Source organism: Puma concolor, chromosome B4 (genome assembly GCF_028749965.1).
Source record: "Puma concolor isolate L17-30 chromosome B4, mPumCon1.1.hap2, whole genome shotgun sequence".
NCBI classification, from domain to species: domain Eukaryota; kingdom Metazoa; phylum Chordata; class Mammalia; order Carnivora; family Felidae; genus Puma; species Puma concolor.
In genome coordinates this window covers 25,642,176-25,657,170 of record NC_141673.1, presented here as the reverse complement: position 1 = coordinate 25,657,170, position 14,995 = coordinate 25,642,176, and the positions used below count along the sequence as shown (strand labels likewise).

At 39.5% G+C, this 14,995-nt stretch overlaps 1 protein-coding gene across 1 annotated transcript in view; it reads right to left on the bottom strand.

Annotated features, from left to right (window-relative positions):
* Positions 1 to 14,995, bottom strand: part of LOC112863915 (uncharacterized) — a 96,069-nt gene that overhangs the window by 27,635 nt on the left and 53,439 nt on the right. The window lies entirely within an intron of this gene.

Here is a 14,995-nt window from a genome sequence, read left to right as displayed (position 1 = left end):
GCTTGAATATTCTTAAAGGGAAGGCTGGTGTCAGAATCTGATGGATTCCCCTTTCTGAGACACACCTCCTCTTGTTTCAGCACCTCCCATCTATACAGTCATATAGATGACTCTGCTGGCCATGATTATTGTATCATGTGGTACCGCTGCCTGGGCTGTGGCTCATTGGATCAGGGGTGGACATTTGCCCAGAAATGTGTTCTAAATGGTTGCAACAATACATACAAAAGGCCATGAGGAAGGTGGTGGGCATAATGCATTCAAGGGACTGAAAGAAAGCCAGTGTAGTTAGAGTCTGGAGTGGCATAGATGAGACTAGAATAATTGGCAGGAAGAGGTCAGACGTGCAGGGCTTCCTACACTGTACCATAAAGGTTATCTTAGGAGCAAAAAGTCATAGAAGGGTTTAATAATAGAGCAAAGAGGTGACAGGATCAAACAGATTGCTAAGGAACCAAAGTAAGTGCTAGCGACCAGTTAAGAGGTCAGAGAGAAGATGGCAGCTTGGACTGGAGCAGGGATGAGAGAGATGGGAGATACATGTGTGTAGATTTATGAAACATACAGATTTGGAAGGATGGGATTTGGGCGATGAAGAACAAGGAGGTGTCAATTTTATCTTCCCTATACTTTATGTCTATTAATGCAGTCTAGCATTTTATAGCTTTTCTGGATCAGTAGCATCACACTACGTGTTCATATCTCGATTATCTTTGTATCTTCTCTTTTCTCAGCATAGCACCTGGTACAGAGAAGGGACTTAAACTCAGAACTTCCCTGTGCGGAGTCTACTTGGGATTCTCTGTCTCTCTCGCTCTCCCTCTTGCTCTCTCCTCTTTCTGCCCCTCCCCAGCCCCTCTCAAAAATAAATTAACTAAACAACAACAAAAAATCATAACTGCCCTGACAAAATGGATTCAATTTAACAAATACATTTTGGGTAATTATTGGATGCAAGACACTATTTAGGCATGGTTAAACATTGAGGGATGCCCCAGACTGAGGTGCTATCTTTATTTTCAGTCTTGTGACATTCATTATTTTGAGAGATAATATTTACTGGGAGCCTACAATGTGCCAAGCCTTAAATATCTGCTTTTAGTAGGCAGTGTTACTTAATGGTTACAAACATTGTAGAGCCAGATGGTTAATGATATTGAACCTGGCTCTTCCATTTCCTAATTGTGTGAACTTGGACATATTTCTTAATCTTTCTGTGGCTTAGTTTCCTTGTCTTAAAAATAGCGATAACAATAGCCTCTACGTCACAGAGCTGTTGTAAGGACTAAATGAATTAATTATGTAAAGCACTTTGACAGAGTCAGGCACCTTGTAAGTTCTCTGGAAGTGTTGGCTTTTATTATTATTAAGTTCTCACAATTCCATCTATAAGTATTATGGGTCCCATTTCCCAGATGAGGAAACAGAGACTGATGGAGGTTGGTTAATAGAATACCTGCAGCCTAATGTAAATTTCAATGGGGGGGGGGGTGGTCACTATCTAATAAAAGAATAAGAATAGTTCACAGTATAAAAGGGGTGCTTTTGACTTAATCGAGAAGCCTGCAGTCCTACAGATGGGTAGGAGGAACAAAGCCACCAACCCAGTGAAAAAAGCAGAAATAGAACTTTCACACCTTGGACACCTGGAGTGCATTCCTTTCCTGAACAGCCTACCCTTTCACTCCCCTGGGAAGTCCAGCCTTCAGCTCTTCTCACTCCTTGGAGGGGCCCCAGGGAAGACCCTAAAGGCCTACCTAAGCACTACAGTAGGAGCTCTCTTCCCACAGGCTTGGCGTTTCCCTACACACTGGATCGTGGCAACAAGGGTCCCAGCCTACATCCCCTTTCATTCATCTTCCTGCTAGTATGGGCTGCTGAGCTTTCTCACCAAGACACCCCTTTGGTGGGATGACAGGTGCACAAAAGGAGGATTAGTTTAAAAGACTGTTAATGGGGGCACCTGGGTGGCTCAGTCAGTTAAGTGTCGGACTTCAGCTCAAGTCATGATCTCATGATTCATAAGTTCAAGTCCCGCATCAGGCTCTCTGCTGTCAGTGCAGAGCCTGCTTAGGATCCTCTGTTCCCCTCTCTCTCTGCCTCTCCCCCACTCTCTCCCAAAAATAAATAAACTTTAAAAAAAAAAAAAGATTGTTAATGATTAAATAATGAAATCCCTTTGAAGACAGCTTTTTGTTTTGTTTTGTTTTTGCCTTTTCTGTTTCAGAGGCTTCAGTTCTGTATCCTCTTCCAAGGAATGGTTTCTGGTGCCCAGGATGAAATTGAACAGGGGCAGGATTCAGCCATGAGGCTTAGTGTTTTGGGCTTCTGTAAAAGTTCCCAAAATATCATCAGCAGATGGTGTTGTATTCTTTTGCTTAGTTACTGTTAGCAAAGAAGACAGGAAGAGGATGAGGAAGCAACCACTCCAGAGCTGCAAGTGGAGGGAAATCACCTCCTGTTTTATGAATATAATTCTCATCTTAGACATTTAATTTTATGTAACAAATAATTGAAGTTGGGGGGGGAACCTAGGTGGCTCAGTTGGTTAAGCATCTGACTTTTGATTTTGGCTCAGGTCATGATCTCATGGTTTGTGAATTCAAGTTCAAGACCCGAGTCCAGCTCCATGCTATGAGTGCCGAACTGCTTGGGACTCCCTCTCTCCTTCTCTCTCTCTCTCTTTCTCTTAAAAGAGATAAATAAATTTAAAAAATAATCAAGGGGGCAATTTCCCAGTGTACGCCTAACTCTTGAGCAATATTAAAGTTTGATCAGGGCACTAAATATTCTGGCTTCTACCCAGAATGTAAAGATTTGGGATGTATTTTAATTTCAATTTTAACTTTGTTGATTTATAATCCTGTAAAATTACCTGTAAATTAGTCCTAAAGGAGATCTCAAAAATCCTTTGGCCCAATTTTTGTATCAACCACTATTATATTTTATGTATAGCTTTTTATTTTATTTTTAAATGTTTATTTATTTTTGAGAGAGAGATAGAGACAGAGCGTGAGCAGGGAGGGGCAGAGAGAGAGACACACACAGAATCCGAAGCAGGCTCCAGGCTCTGAGCTGTCAGCACAGAGCCCAACGTGGGGCTCAGACGAACAGTGAGATCATGACCTGAACCAAAGTTGGATGCTTAATCAACTGAGCCACCCAGGCGTCCCTTTATAGCTTTTATTTTAAATTTAATATTATTTAAGTGACAAGGGGAATTTTTTAAATATTTCATAAAATTTTTGCAAACAGTAAACACCACATTTAGGTCCAGTTTTGTTGTAGGTAAAAGGGAAATAATGACATATACTTTAATGATGCAATATAGGACAGCAAATTATATACTGATATTTTGAGTTCTTTCTTTTATATATAACAGCTTTATCAAAATATAATTCACATCATACTAGTCACTATTTAAAATGTACAGTTCAGGGGCACCTGGGTGGTTTATGACTCTTGGTTTTGGCTCAGATCATGATCTCACAGTTCATGGGAGCCTGCTTGGGATTCTCACTCTCCCTCTCTCTGCTCCTCCCCACTCCCCTGCTCACTCTCTCTCTCTCTCTTTCAAAAATAAATAAATAAACTTAAATTAAAAAAATTTTAAATGTACAATCCAATGATTTCTAGTATATTTGCAGAATTGCACAGCTATCACCTCAGCCAATTTTACAACATTTCCATCCCCCTCAAAAAAACCCACATGCCCATCCATTAGCAGTAACTCCCCATTCTTTCCTCCCCTAGTTCCCCTGGCAACCACTAATCTACTTTCTGTCTCTATAGATTTGCCTATTCTAGACATTTCATACAAATGGAATCATACAATATGTGGTCTTTGAGACTGATTTCTTTCATTTAGCATAATGTTTTCAAGGTTCATTCATGCTGTAGAATGTATCAGTACTTCATTCCTTTTTATGACTGAATAATATTCCATTGTACAGATATACCACATTTTGTTTATCCATTCATCAATTGAAGGACATTGGGGTTGTTTCTACTTTTGGCTATTATGAATAATGCATTCAAGTTGTTTTATGGATAGACTACGTTTTATTTATTAGTTATCAGTTATTTGTCAGTTGAGCTCTCTTTTTGAAAATGTGTTAAGGGTGTTGCAATGGAATTATCATAGGGGCTCACAAATGGGGACTCTAATTTTAGCTCAGACTTCAGGACAAGAAATGCTTTTTTTTCCACTAGGAATTTAAAATGCCTGTCATAAAAAGTAGAAGAGAAAACTAAGCAAACATGTGTATGGATGTGTGTGTGGATGTATTTTGTAGAATAGACAAATACTCTTTTCTGTGGATACACTGACAGAAGGGATTTGAGATTCAGAGGAAGAGAAAATTTTAATTTCCATGCAATACGATTTTAATTTTACTTGGCAAAAATTTTTTTTCATGTGCATGAATTTACTTTCATACACAAATAACAATATACTCTCACTCCTACCTCATAGTGAGCTTTCTCATTGGGAAGCTGTAAATAGTGAGTTCTCTGGTTAGAGCTGCAGAAAGCTTCAACAACCTTTAGCCAGAGCCAGTATTTGCAGTTTGTTGGAGGAAAGTGAAGTTTCACACAGGAGTCAATTAATAAGGATTTAACATTAATAAATAGTACTTAAGCAAAGACTTTGACTCAGTTATAAGAACACTGATGCAAAAAACAGGCATTTCAGGAGAACCTAATACTCTAGAGTCGGTGCAATAGGGTCCAGCCTGCAGTGAACTCAGCCCTAGTCCTGCCAGTTAGATGTTTTCACCTTCTTAGTTATGTAAAACCAAACACTGATCTCACATGCCTCTGAACATTCTTTGCATTCTTTTTATATCCATATATTATAGGGGTTTATTTGGAGTTTATCACCATAGACTATAAGCTTACACCTTCTCAACCAATTCTTTTTTATCTCCACACTGTCCCAAGTGTTATTATATATTGATACCTAAATGAGGTTGACCCTATCAGACTAAGGGTCGTATTCAGATGCCAATACTAGGAAAAACTAGTTCCCATAAGGGAATTATGTCTTAAAGGGGGTTATTTTTGTCTGGGTGAGTTATATATTATATCACCTAATAGGGTGATTTGTGAGAGACAAAATTAGACAAGATATACTTCTGGAAGGGGAAGGGGATCAGAATCCAGAGTTGTTACAATATATTACCTAGAATATCTAGTTTCAGTAAAAAATTATAAGACATACAAAGAAACAGGAAAATGTGACACACAGGAAGAAAATCAGGAAATAGAAGCTATCTTTAACGGGTGCAGATGTTGGGCCAGACAAAACCTTTAAAGCAGCTAATATGAATATGTTAAAAAACCCCACAAAACTAAAGGAGGGTGCGCCTGGGTGGTTAAATCGGTTCAGCGTCCAACTTCAGGTTATGATCTCACTGTTTGTGGGTTTGAGCCCTGCATTGGGCTCCATGATGACAGTGCGGAGCCTGCTTTGGATTCTCTCTCTTTCCCTCAATCTCTGCCCCTGTCCCACTCACTCTCTTCCTCTTTTTCAATGTAAATAAATTAATTTAAAAAAATAAAGGGAACGGTGTTTCAATTAAAGAAAAATACAATTATAATGAGTCATCAGGTAGGGATTATCAACAAAAAGAAATTTTATTAAAAAAAAATTTTTTTCATGTTTATTTATGAGACAGAGAGAGACAGAGCATGAATGGGGGAGGGTCAGAGAGAGAGGGAGACACAGAATCTGAAGCAGGCTCCAGGCTCTGAGCTGTCAGCACAGAGCCCGACATGGGGCTCGAACCCACAGACCGTGAGATCATGACCTGAGCTGAAGTTGGACGTTTAACTGACTGAGCCACCCAGGCGCCCCATGGAATTTTAAAAATCTAAGTGGATATTCTGGAATTAAAAAATATAATAATGGAAATGAAAACTTCACTAGACTGGCTCAAAAGCCTCTCTGAGTTGGCATAAAAATCAGTGAACTTGAAGATAACTCAGTAGGGATTATCCAGTCTGCAGAACAGAAAGGAAAAAGAGTGAAGAGAAACAGAATTTCAGAGTCCCATGGGATCCCATTAAAAACATCAACATATATTAAACAGGAGTACCAGGAAGAGAAAAGTGGGCAGAAAACAAATATTTAAAGAAATAATGGCCTAAACTTCCCAAGTTTTTTGGAAAACATTAATGTATACATCCAAGAAGCTCAGTATTTCAAAGCTCAAGGAGATCCACACCTACACACATTACAGTCAAACTGTTAAAAGCCAATGACAAACAAAATCTTGAAAGCAGCAAGAGAGCAGTTAGAGAAAGAATAAAATGCAAATGGACCTGACGCTTAGTAAGCACTCACTAAATATTAGGTAGTTATGATTTAAATCTTCAAACTTAGAGGAGAATCAACCAGTATCCTTATGTAAGAGTATATATAAGAATGAAAAGGCTGATCCAACTTTAGGGAAACATGGGTTCTAAGTTGTTTTTTCAATAATGAGCATAATGTTATTATGTTAGCCATGGTCTAGGTCAGAAAGAGGTGAACTTCAACCTACAAGCCAAATTTGGCCTGCTGCTTGTTTTTGTAAATAAAATGTTACTGGAACAGAGCATGCCCACATGTTTACGTGTTGGGTATGGCTGCTTTCATGTTACAATGGCAGAGTTGGGTAGTTGCCACAGAGACTGTATAGCCTGAACAACCTAAAATATTTACTATCTGGCCCTTTATGGAAAAACTTTTGCCAGTCCCTGGGTCTAGGTACTTCTCCCTCCCTCCCTCCAATAAATATCACCACATCTTTAGAAATTCTGCTGCTGCCATGCCCCTTCCTACTGGATCAGACCCTTAGAGATTGCTGATCCAAATCAAGTTCTATCTGCTCCACTGTTGGTTGCCTAGCCAGCATCCATTCTCTATCCCTTCCTTCCTTTCAAACAAATTTCTGTTTATTCAGCTCTTCACCCTTCACTGAGTCTACCCCCATTTACAGGGGTAGATGTTGAGTATCTAAGCCCATAGTTGCATGGCATTCCTTTGACAGGTGTTTTTAATTCAGGGGTAGGCCTGTTGGTCTGAAGAGACTCAAAGGAAGGACATATACTTGATCCATGAAAAAAAGAGTTTTAAAATTTTTCCTGCTAGACATAAAAAGGAGCACATAGCCAGTGTCACTGGTAGCCACCAGGGGAACCACCTCAGAAGAAAGGATGCCAAGGATAGCTGAGTAGAAAGATGAAAAGAATCTGGATCTCACATGACATCACTAAGTCACAAATTATACTGCATCTAGAGCCCATCTTCTCTATAATTTGAAATGGAACTTTCTGTTATTTGCTATAGTAAAGCAATATACATATATATTGAATATATATAACTGCTACAAATTTTTTGATTATATTTTTTATGGCTGTCTGTCTTAGAATCCCAGCAGATCTAGCCTCCCCCCACCACCTATTCCCAATAGCCTGATACAAATATTTCCTGGAGTCTTGTTAATTCACTGTTCAATCATTCAACAAACATTTTATTAAGCACTCAGTATGTACTAGGCACATACTAAGTATTTGGGGATAAAGCAGTAAACGAGATATAAGTGGTGTCTCCCATCATGGAGCTCACATTCTAGTTACACAGACACAGTAAATGAACATTTAATTTCATATTATAATTAGTGCTAATAAGCAATACAGTCATCACTAGAATAACGAAAAGGATAAGCCTTCTTAAAATAAATGGTCAGAAGAGGCATCTTTTGGAAAACAGTCTGGAAGTTCCTTAAAAATTTTTAAATCGAGTTACTGTATAACCACACAAAAACTTGTTTGTGAATGTTCACAGTAGCATTATTCATAGTAGCCCCCAAATGGAAACAACACAAATATTTGCCAACTCAGGAATGGAGAAATCAAAGGTGGTATATCCATATAATGGAATATTATGTGGCCATAAAAAGAAATGAAGTACTGATACATGCTACAACATGGATGAAACTTGAAAGCCTAATGCTAAGTGAAAAAAGCCAGTCACAAAATACCACAGATTATAGGACTGCATTTATGTGTAATGTTCAGAATAGACAAACGTGTAGAGGCAGAAGGTAGATTAGTGGCTGCTTAGGGTTAGAGGTGAGAGTGTTGAATGGTGAGTGAATGCTAATTGTACAAGGTATCTTTTCAAGGTAACAAAAATGTACTTTAAAAAAAATTTTTTTTAACGTTTATTCATTTTTTTTTAACGTTTATTCGTTTTTGAGAGACAGAGAGACAGAGTGCGAGAAGGAGTGGGGTAGGGAGGGCAGAGAGAGAGGGAGACACAGAATCCAAAGCAGGCTCCAGGCTCTGAGGCATCAGCACAGAACCCGATGTGGGGCTCAAACCCACGAACTGCGAGATCATGAACTGAGCCACTCAGGCACCGCAAGGTGACAAAAATGTTCTAACATTAGATTATGGTGATGGTGGCAAAACTCTGTAGACATACCGAAAACCATTTAATTGTACACTTTAAATGGGCAAATTTTATGGAATGTAATTTTTTCTCAATAAAGCTATCTAAAACAAAAAGAAAAAAGAAAGATCTCTCCTAGCAGGTGATATTTAAACTGAGACCTTGGGGCGCCTGGGTGGCGCAGTCGGTTAAGCGTCCGATTTCAGCCAGGTCACGATCTCGCGGTCCGTGAGTTCGAGCCCCGTGTCAGGCTCTGGGCTGATGGCTCGGAGCCTGGAGCCTGTTTCCAATTCTGTGTCTCCCTCTCTCTCTGCCCCTTCCCCGTTCATGCTCTGTCTCTCTCTGTCCCAAAAATAAATAAAAAACGTTGAAAAAAAAATTTAAACTGAGACCTTAAAGATAAGAAACCTGTTGTGCAAAGAGTTGGGACAAGAGCTTTCAGTCACAGGGAACAAAGGCTATGAAGGCCATGAAGAGAGACAGAAGTTTAGTAAACAAGGGGGTAAGAGATAGGAGATAGGTTGGAAAGGGGCCAGAGCAGGGAAGGTTTTCTGAAACTTTCAAAGTCACCAAGTTCCATTTTGATACATACTCTTATTAGGCAGTATAATCTACATGGCAGTCCTCATGAAATATTTAACAGTGAAACCCATGGATAAGGCCACAAATGGAGAGCTGTTAATTCCAAATGCCATATAGCTGCAAAACACCTTATTAAGAAGAAAAGAAGTATTAAGTGTTAAAAGGGAAAAGTATTTAAAGCAATAATTAGCCTATAACTGGGGAATTCCATTAAATTACTTTCACCATTGTCATAAATATCAATTTCTAGGAGATATTCACATTCCAGGGAGCACAAGAAGAATTCCCATCTCCAAATAGTTCAGAAAGTAGGGATCCTATAGAATATCAGGCAGGAAAAGAAATCACTAAAGCAATACAAATACAGATTTCATAGTGTCTAAACTTTGTGTGCAGTTGTGCAGTGTCATACTTGAGATCTGAAATAAAAGGACATGACCAATCCAGTCTGGACCAACACAGAATGTAGAAAGGAATCAGAGGATGACACAGAATTCTAAGTGAAAATGTAAGAATATCTGGACCGAAAGCAGGAGAAAGAAGACACCCAAGCCTTGCAAATTTTCATGAACACTCTTGAGAGGAGGGATTGGTGGTTAACAGACTAATACTGTTAAGTGATCATCTTATGTACTTATAATTCTCAAATTCTATTATACATTATTGATCAAAATAGAACAGGGGGTGAAGAGAGGCAGAGAGACAGAAGTCATAATTTAGATTCAGTGTTGCCCTTGTGATCATCTGCAACAATGGCTGCAATATTTTTGCAACTTCTTCCAAGGAAAGTAGAAGTTCTATTTTTCCACCCCTTGAATGCAGGGTTGTTCACATGACTTGCTTTGATCAAATGAGTCATTAGCAAACATGATACTAGAGAAGGCTTGAAACGTGTGTATGCACTGGGATTTGTCTTTACTCTTGCTGCTTTTAGAACCCAGCCACCCAGTCAAGAAGCCTGAGCTTAGTCTGCTAGATACTGGAAACACATAGCCCAGTTTCTCTGTTGCTCCAGCCTATTGCCAGATACATCTAACCCCAAAGCCCATGCTCATTGTCACAATTATGACTATGATTATTACTACTCTTATTATTGCTCATATATTGTGTGCTCAGATCTAGACCTCTGTCTCAATGCATTAAGGGTTGGAAAGGTGAAAATTACACATTGGGATTAGAGTGTGCAAACTGGCTCCAATGTTTTTCTCTACCATGCAGACTTGGAAAAGGTTTCCATTTTCTATGAGCCTCAATTTGTCTCAGCTAGGAATTACATTTAATCAAGACGGTTCCTGGGAAAATTAAATAACATGAAAAAAGTGCCCTCTCAACACAAAGTGACACCCATTAGCAGTAATAGGCTGAGATGTTTCAATTGAGCTCACCAGAAACAGTTTCCAAAGAATCTAACTTTAACAATCCCTGGAAAAATGAAGTGAAAATACGTTTGTTCTTCATGAAAGCAATTGTTAGTTTTCTGCTCTGTGATGTCACAGAATAAAATGTTCAATTAAAATGCTATAGAATTATGCAGTGTTTCTTAATCTTTCTTTTGAAACTGTTGAGTTACTAGGGTTGGGAGGGGGAAAGACTTGTTGAAAGTATGTGCTTTCTCAACCTTTGAAATGCTTCCAGATTCTGTCATCATCTTTTCATCTCAACATCAAAGTTGGGAAAGTCTCTTCCACAGGGAGGGCAGGTGCTCACATGCTGCTCACCAAGGCACTTTGCTACCCCATAAATCTGTCTCTCTCTACCTGCATCTTGAGAATCAAGCATTAGTTTTTGATTTCTTTTAGATTTTTACCTACTTGTACTCTTTTGCTAGTAAACTTCTGACACATTCAACAGGTGATTTGGCTTACAAAAACAGCCAGGGAAGGGGCTTCACCAGAAGCATGGTCAGCACATATGAAATGCTTACCATGGCAGAAACACACAAAAGCATTTTTCTGAAAGAGCTTAAAAAACGGACGAGGGGGTTCTTGCTTTCTACATAACCTAACTTTCAATTCGCATTTTCTTGAAATCAAGAGAAGTCAAAATACAAAGGATGGGAAAATATGTGATCAGGACTCATTCAAAAAATTCAAATTCAGCAAATTGGGAGGGTGAGTTTACTCACATAGTGTCTTAGTTCACTGAAAGGCTGCCTTATGAATAAACTACAATGTAAATCTCTTCCTAAAACTCCAAAGGCCAGAAAATGTTTTTCTAAGGCCACATCTTATGCTTTTCTTTTATTTGCTACATTTATATACTTAAGGTACCTTTGGTGCAAATTTTCCATTTGTGGTGCTTTAAATATTAAAGTCACCAACTAAATTGAAATTAAGTACATGGGAGAGGAGCAGACAGAGGTATGGGGGTAAGTAATATCCCAAAGAAGGGTAAATATAGAGGAACAGTAATTATTGTGTCTGCCGGATTGTTCCCCCCAAATTCATATTCACCTTGAACCTCAGAATGTCACTTTATTTGGAAATAGGGCATTTGCAGATGTACTTAAGATTTCAAGGTGGATTTAGAATGGATCCTAAATCCAATGGCTAGTGTCCTTATAAGAAGAGAAGAGGTCATAGAGAAAAAAGGCAATATGAAGATGGAGGCAGAGATTGGAGTGACGTGTCTACAAGCCAAGGAACACCAAGGATTGCCAGCAACCACCAGAAGCTAGCAAAGCAGCATAGTATGGATTCTCCCTCGGAGCTTTCAGAAGGAATCAACACTGCCAATACCCTGATTTCTAATTTCTGGGCTCCTGAACTCCAAAGAATAAATTTTTGGTATTCTAACTCACCCAGTTTATGGCAATTTGTAATGGCAGCCACAGGCAGCTAACAATAAATTAACACATGGTGTAGGTGGTCTTGAAGAGACCTGCAGCATCTGTTACCTGCAGTTAGTTGGCTGTGGACATTTTGACATTGTCACCTGATTCCTTTAGCCCACCTTTGACCTCACCCTGATCCTTGCTGACAGTGCTATACCTTACCCTCCTTTTCCTGAGCTTCTGAAATATGAGATGGAGAGGGATTGGAGTTGGGGAAGGCTGCAGGATATGGTGGAAATCAGGAGAAGATTTGGGTCAGGTACTGGTTAGGCTCAGGAATACCACTGGGATAAGAATTTGAGGTCAAGATCCTCGTGAGCAGTTTCCAAGGACAAAGAGAAACTCCAGAATTATAGAGAACAGGACAGGTCTTCCTGGTCAGTCCTTATTCTTGGGCAGTGTTTTATTTCTACACTTAACCATCTCTGACTTTACAAAGAAACATTTAGCTGAGGCATGTTTCCTAAAGCATTATAGAGCCATAACACTTTAAAACACCAACTTTCGGGGCGCCTGGGTGGCGCAGTCGGTTAAGCGTCCGACTTCAGCCAGGTCACGATCTCGCGGTCCATGAGTTCGAGCCCCGCGTCAGGCTCTGGGCTGATGGCTCAGAGCCTGGAGCCTGTTTCCGATTCTCTGTCTCCCTCTCTCTCTGACCCTCCCCCATTCATGCTCTGTCTCTCCCTGTCCCAAAAATAAATAAACGTTGAAAAAAAAATTTTTTAAAACACCAACTTTCATGATCCCTATGATGGCATCTCTCAGTGTTGTTCCTGCCTGTTTACTGTCACATGTGCACACATTCTCAGCCTTGGTAGTCTCAAAACTCCCCACTCCATACATCCTCTGTACCCACTTCCTGCTGCTCAGTATCTCTGTCTTAGAACTTTTCAGATCTTTACCTATCTACCTATTTCCATATCTGTCCATCCATCCATCCACCCACTCATCTGTCTTTCTTTAAAAAAATATTTTGATGTATGACTGACATACCAAAAGTTATACATATTTAATACATATAACTTAATGATTTTGGAGATAAGTATACATCCATGAAACCATCACCATATTCTATGCCATAAACATATCCATCACATTCAAAATTATCTATATCTGCCTTAGCCTACCTGTCTTAGAACACACTAAAAACCGACATGGTAATTTGTCTTATTTAGGTCTCATAACCACACAATAGGGTAGTTACAATGTATATATAAATTCTAAAATAATATTTACATTTTTATTATTATAAAATCAATAATACCTATATATTTCTTGCTAAATGACTATAAATACTATGTATAGATTGCTAGTTTTTTTTACAGTACTATATATAATATATATGTATGTATATGTATACACACAAATGCATACACACACACACACACACACACATAAATTCCAAGTATTTACATTGTTCCTGTACTTGTCATCCTTAATGGGAATGCTATGTAATGTAGTGGGAGAAATTCACACTGCTCTCTTCCCAGTCTTTCCTTTTTACCCATGGCCCTCTCCCACTCACCTAGATCTTGAACAGCACCTGTGGCTTCAGGAAAGTGTTGTGAGAATAACAGTGTCAAATTCTTGACTTTTGAGATTGAAAAGCTGAGATCTAGACACATGGCAATAGGGATATGGGAGAATACGTAATCTGTCAGGAGCAGACTTTCCTACCGCAAAGGAGTAGGGGGTGGAAAGGAGTATCAGAGGCTAAGTAAGGAAGCTCAGTGAAAGAAACCTCTAGAGAAAAAGCTCTGTGCCATCCTCCTAAGGCCAGTTGCAGGGTGGGTGTGGGGTGGGTGGGGTGGAGCCCTTAGTAGAGTAGTAAATCCCATATGAATTTGAGGGATTTGAAAGCCTGGGTAGGTGGTGAGCCTTGGGGCTGACCTCAGGCCCAACATAACTCAAGAGTAAGAGAATAGATGCATGAGGCTTCTACACAGACGGGAGTGGAACAGCCTTGATTTCCCCATGTTCAGGGTAAGACAAAGCCAGACAAATGTTTCTTGTGTGCTCATAAAGATGTGGGAGTAGCTGAGAAAAAGCCTGGCCTTGGAAGACCTTGCAACTGGAGCCAGAGGGATGCACCCATGAGCTTCAGAGACCAATCACACAGACCATTTAGAATGAAGATGCCTGAGAACCAAACGACACTTCCCCAGCCACTAATGCTTTCTCATTTTATCAGCTCCTTGGAATGGAAATGAACTCTCGGGGAAAGGATACCAGGGTTCTAAGTTTCTGCCACCCTCTGGTAGAATCTATCTAGAAATTAAATTGAGTGTTGAAAAAATAAAGTTGTATTTCCTGCTCATCTGAACATGTGGACTGAAATTTGTATCCATGATAACGGAACCTTGTAGCTCACTCTACTATTCCTCAACCAGTAGATTTTTGGGTTGGCTTCTCTACTCACAGGAAGTGAGATTCCATCAAGGTAGTGCTCTCCCTTGCCTTGGTTAGAACAAACTTAGCTTTGTCTTATCAACAGGTTGATATTTTGGTGATATTTTCGGGGATTTTTTCGGATATTTCCAGCATTCCAGAGATCACCATTTAGTTTCGATTTGTTAAGCACACTCACAGCTGAGGGTCTTAGCTCTGGCTTTTCCCTCTGCTTATAACACTTTTCCTGTCCACAGCACGGTTTGCCCTGCACTGCCATATGTTTCTGCTCACATGGTCCCTTATCAAAGAGGCTTTCTTTGGTCATCCAATATAGAATAGCAATTCCCCATTCCCACCACTCTTCAGTTCCCCTTACCCTGCTTTATTCATTTATTTTTTAAAGCCTCTTTCATCACTTGATATGATATATATTTGTTTGTTTACTCTGTCTCCTTTCACTAAAATGTAAGCTACTTAAGGACTTTGTTTTGTTCTCTTCTATATCCCCTGTGACTAAACAGTGTTCATGCTAGTAGGTCCTCTGCAAATATTTGTTGAATCAACGAATATTTTTTTTTAATTTTTTTTTAACGTTTATTTATTTTTGAGACAGAGAGAGACAGAGCATGAATGGGGAGGGTCAGAGAGAGGGAGACACAGAATCCGAAACAGGCTCCAGGCTCTGAGCCATCAGCACAGAGCCCGACGCGGGGCTTGAACTCATGAACCGCGAGATCATGACCTGAGCT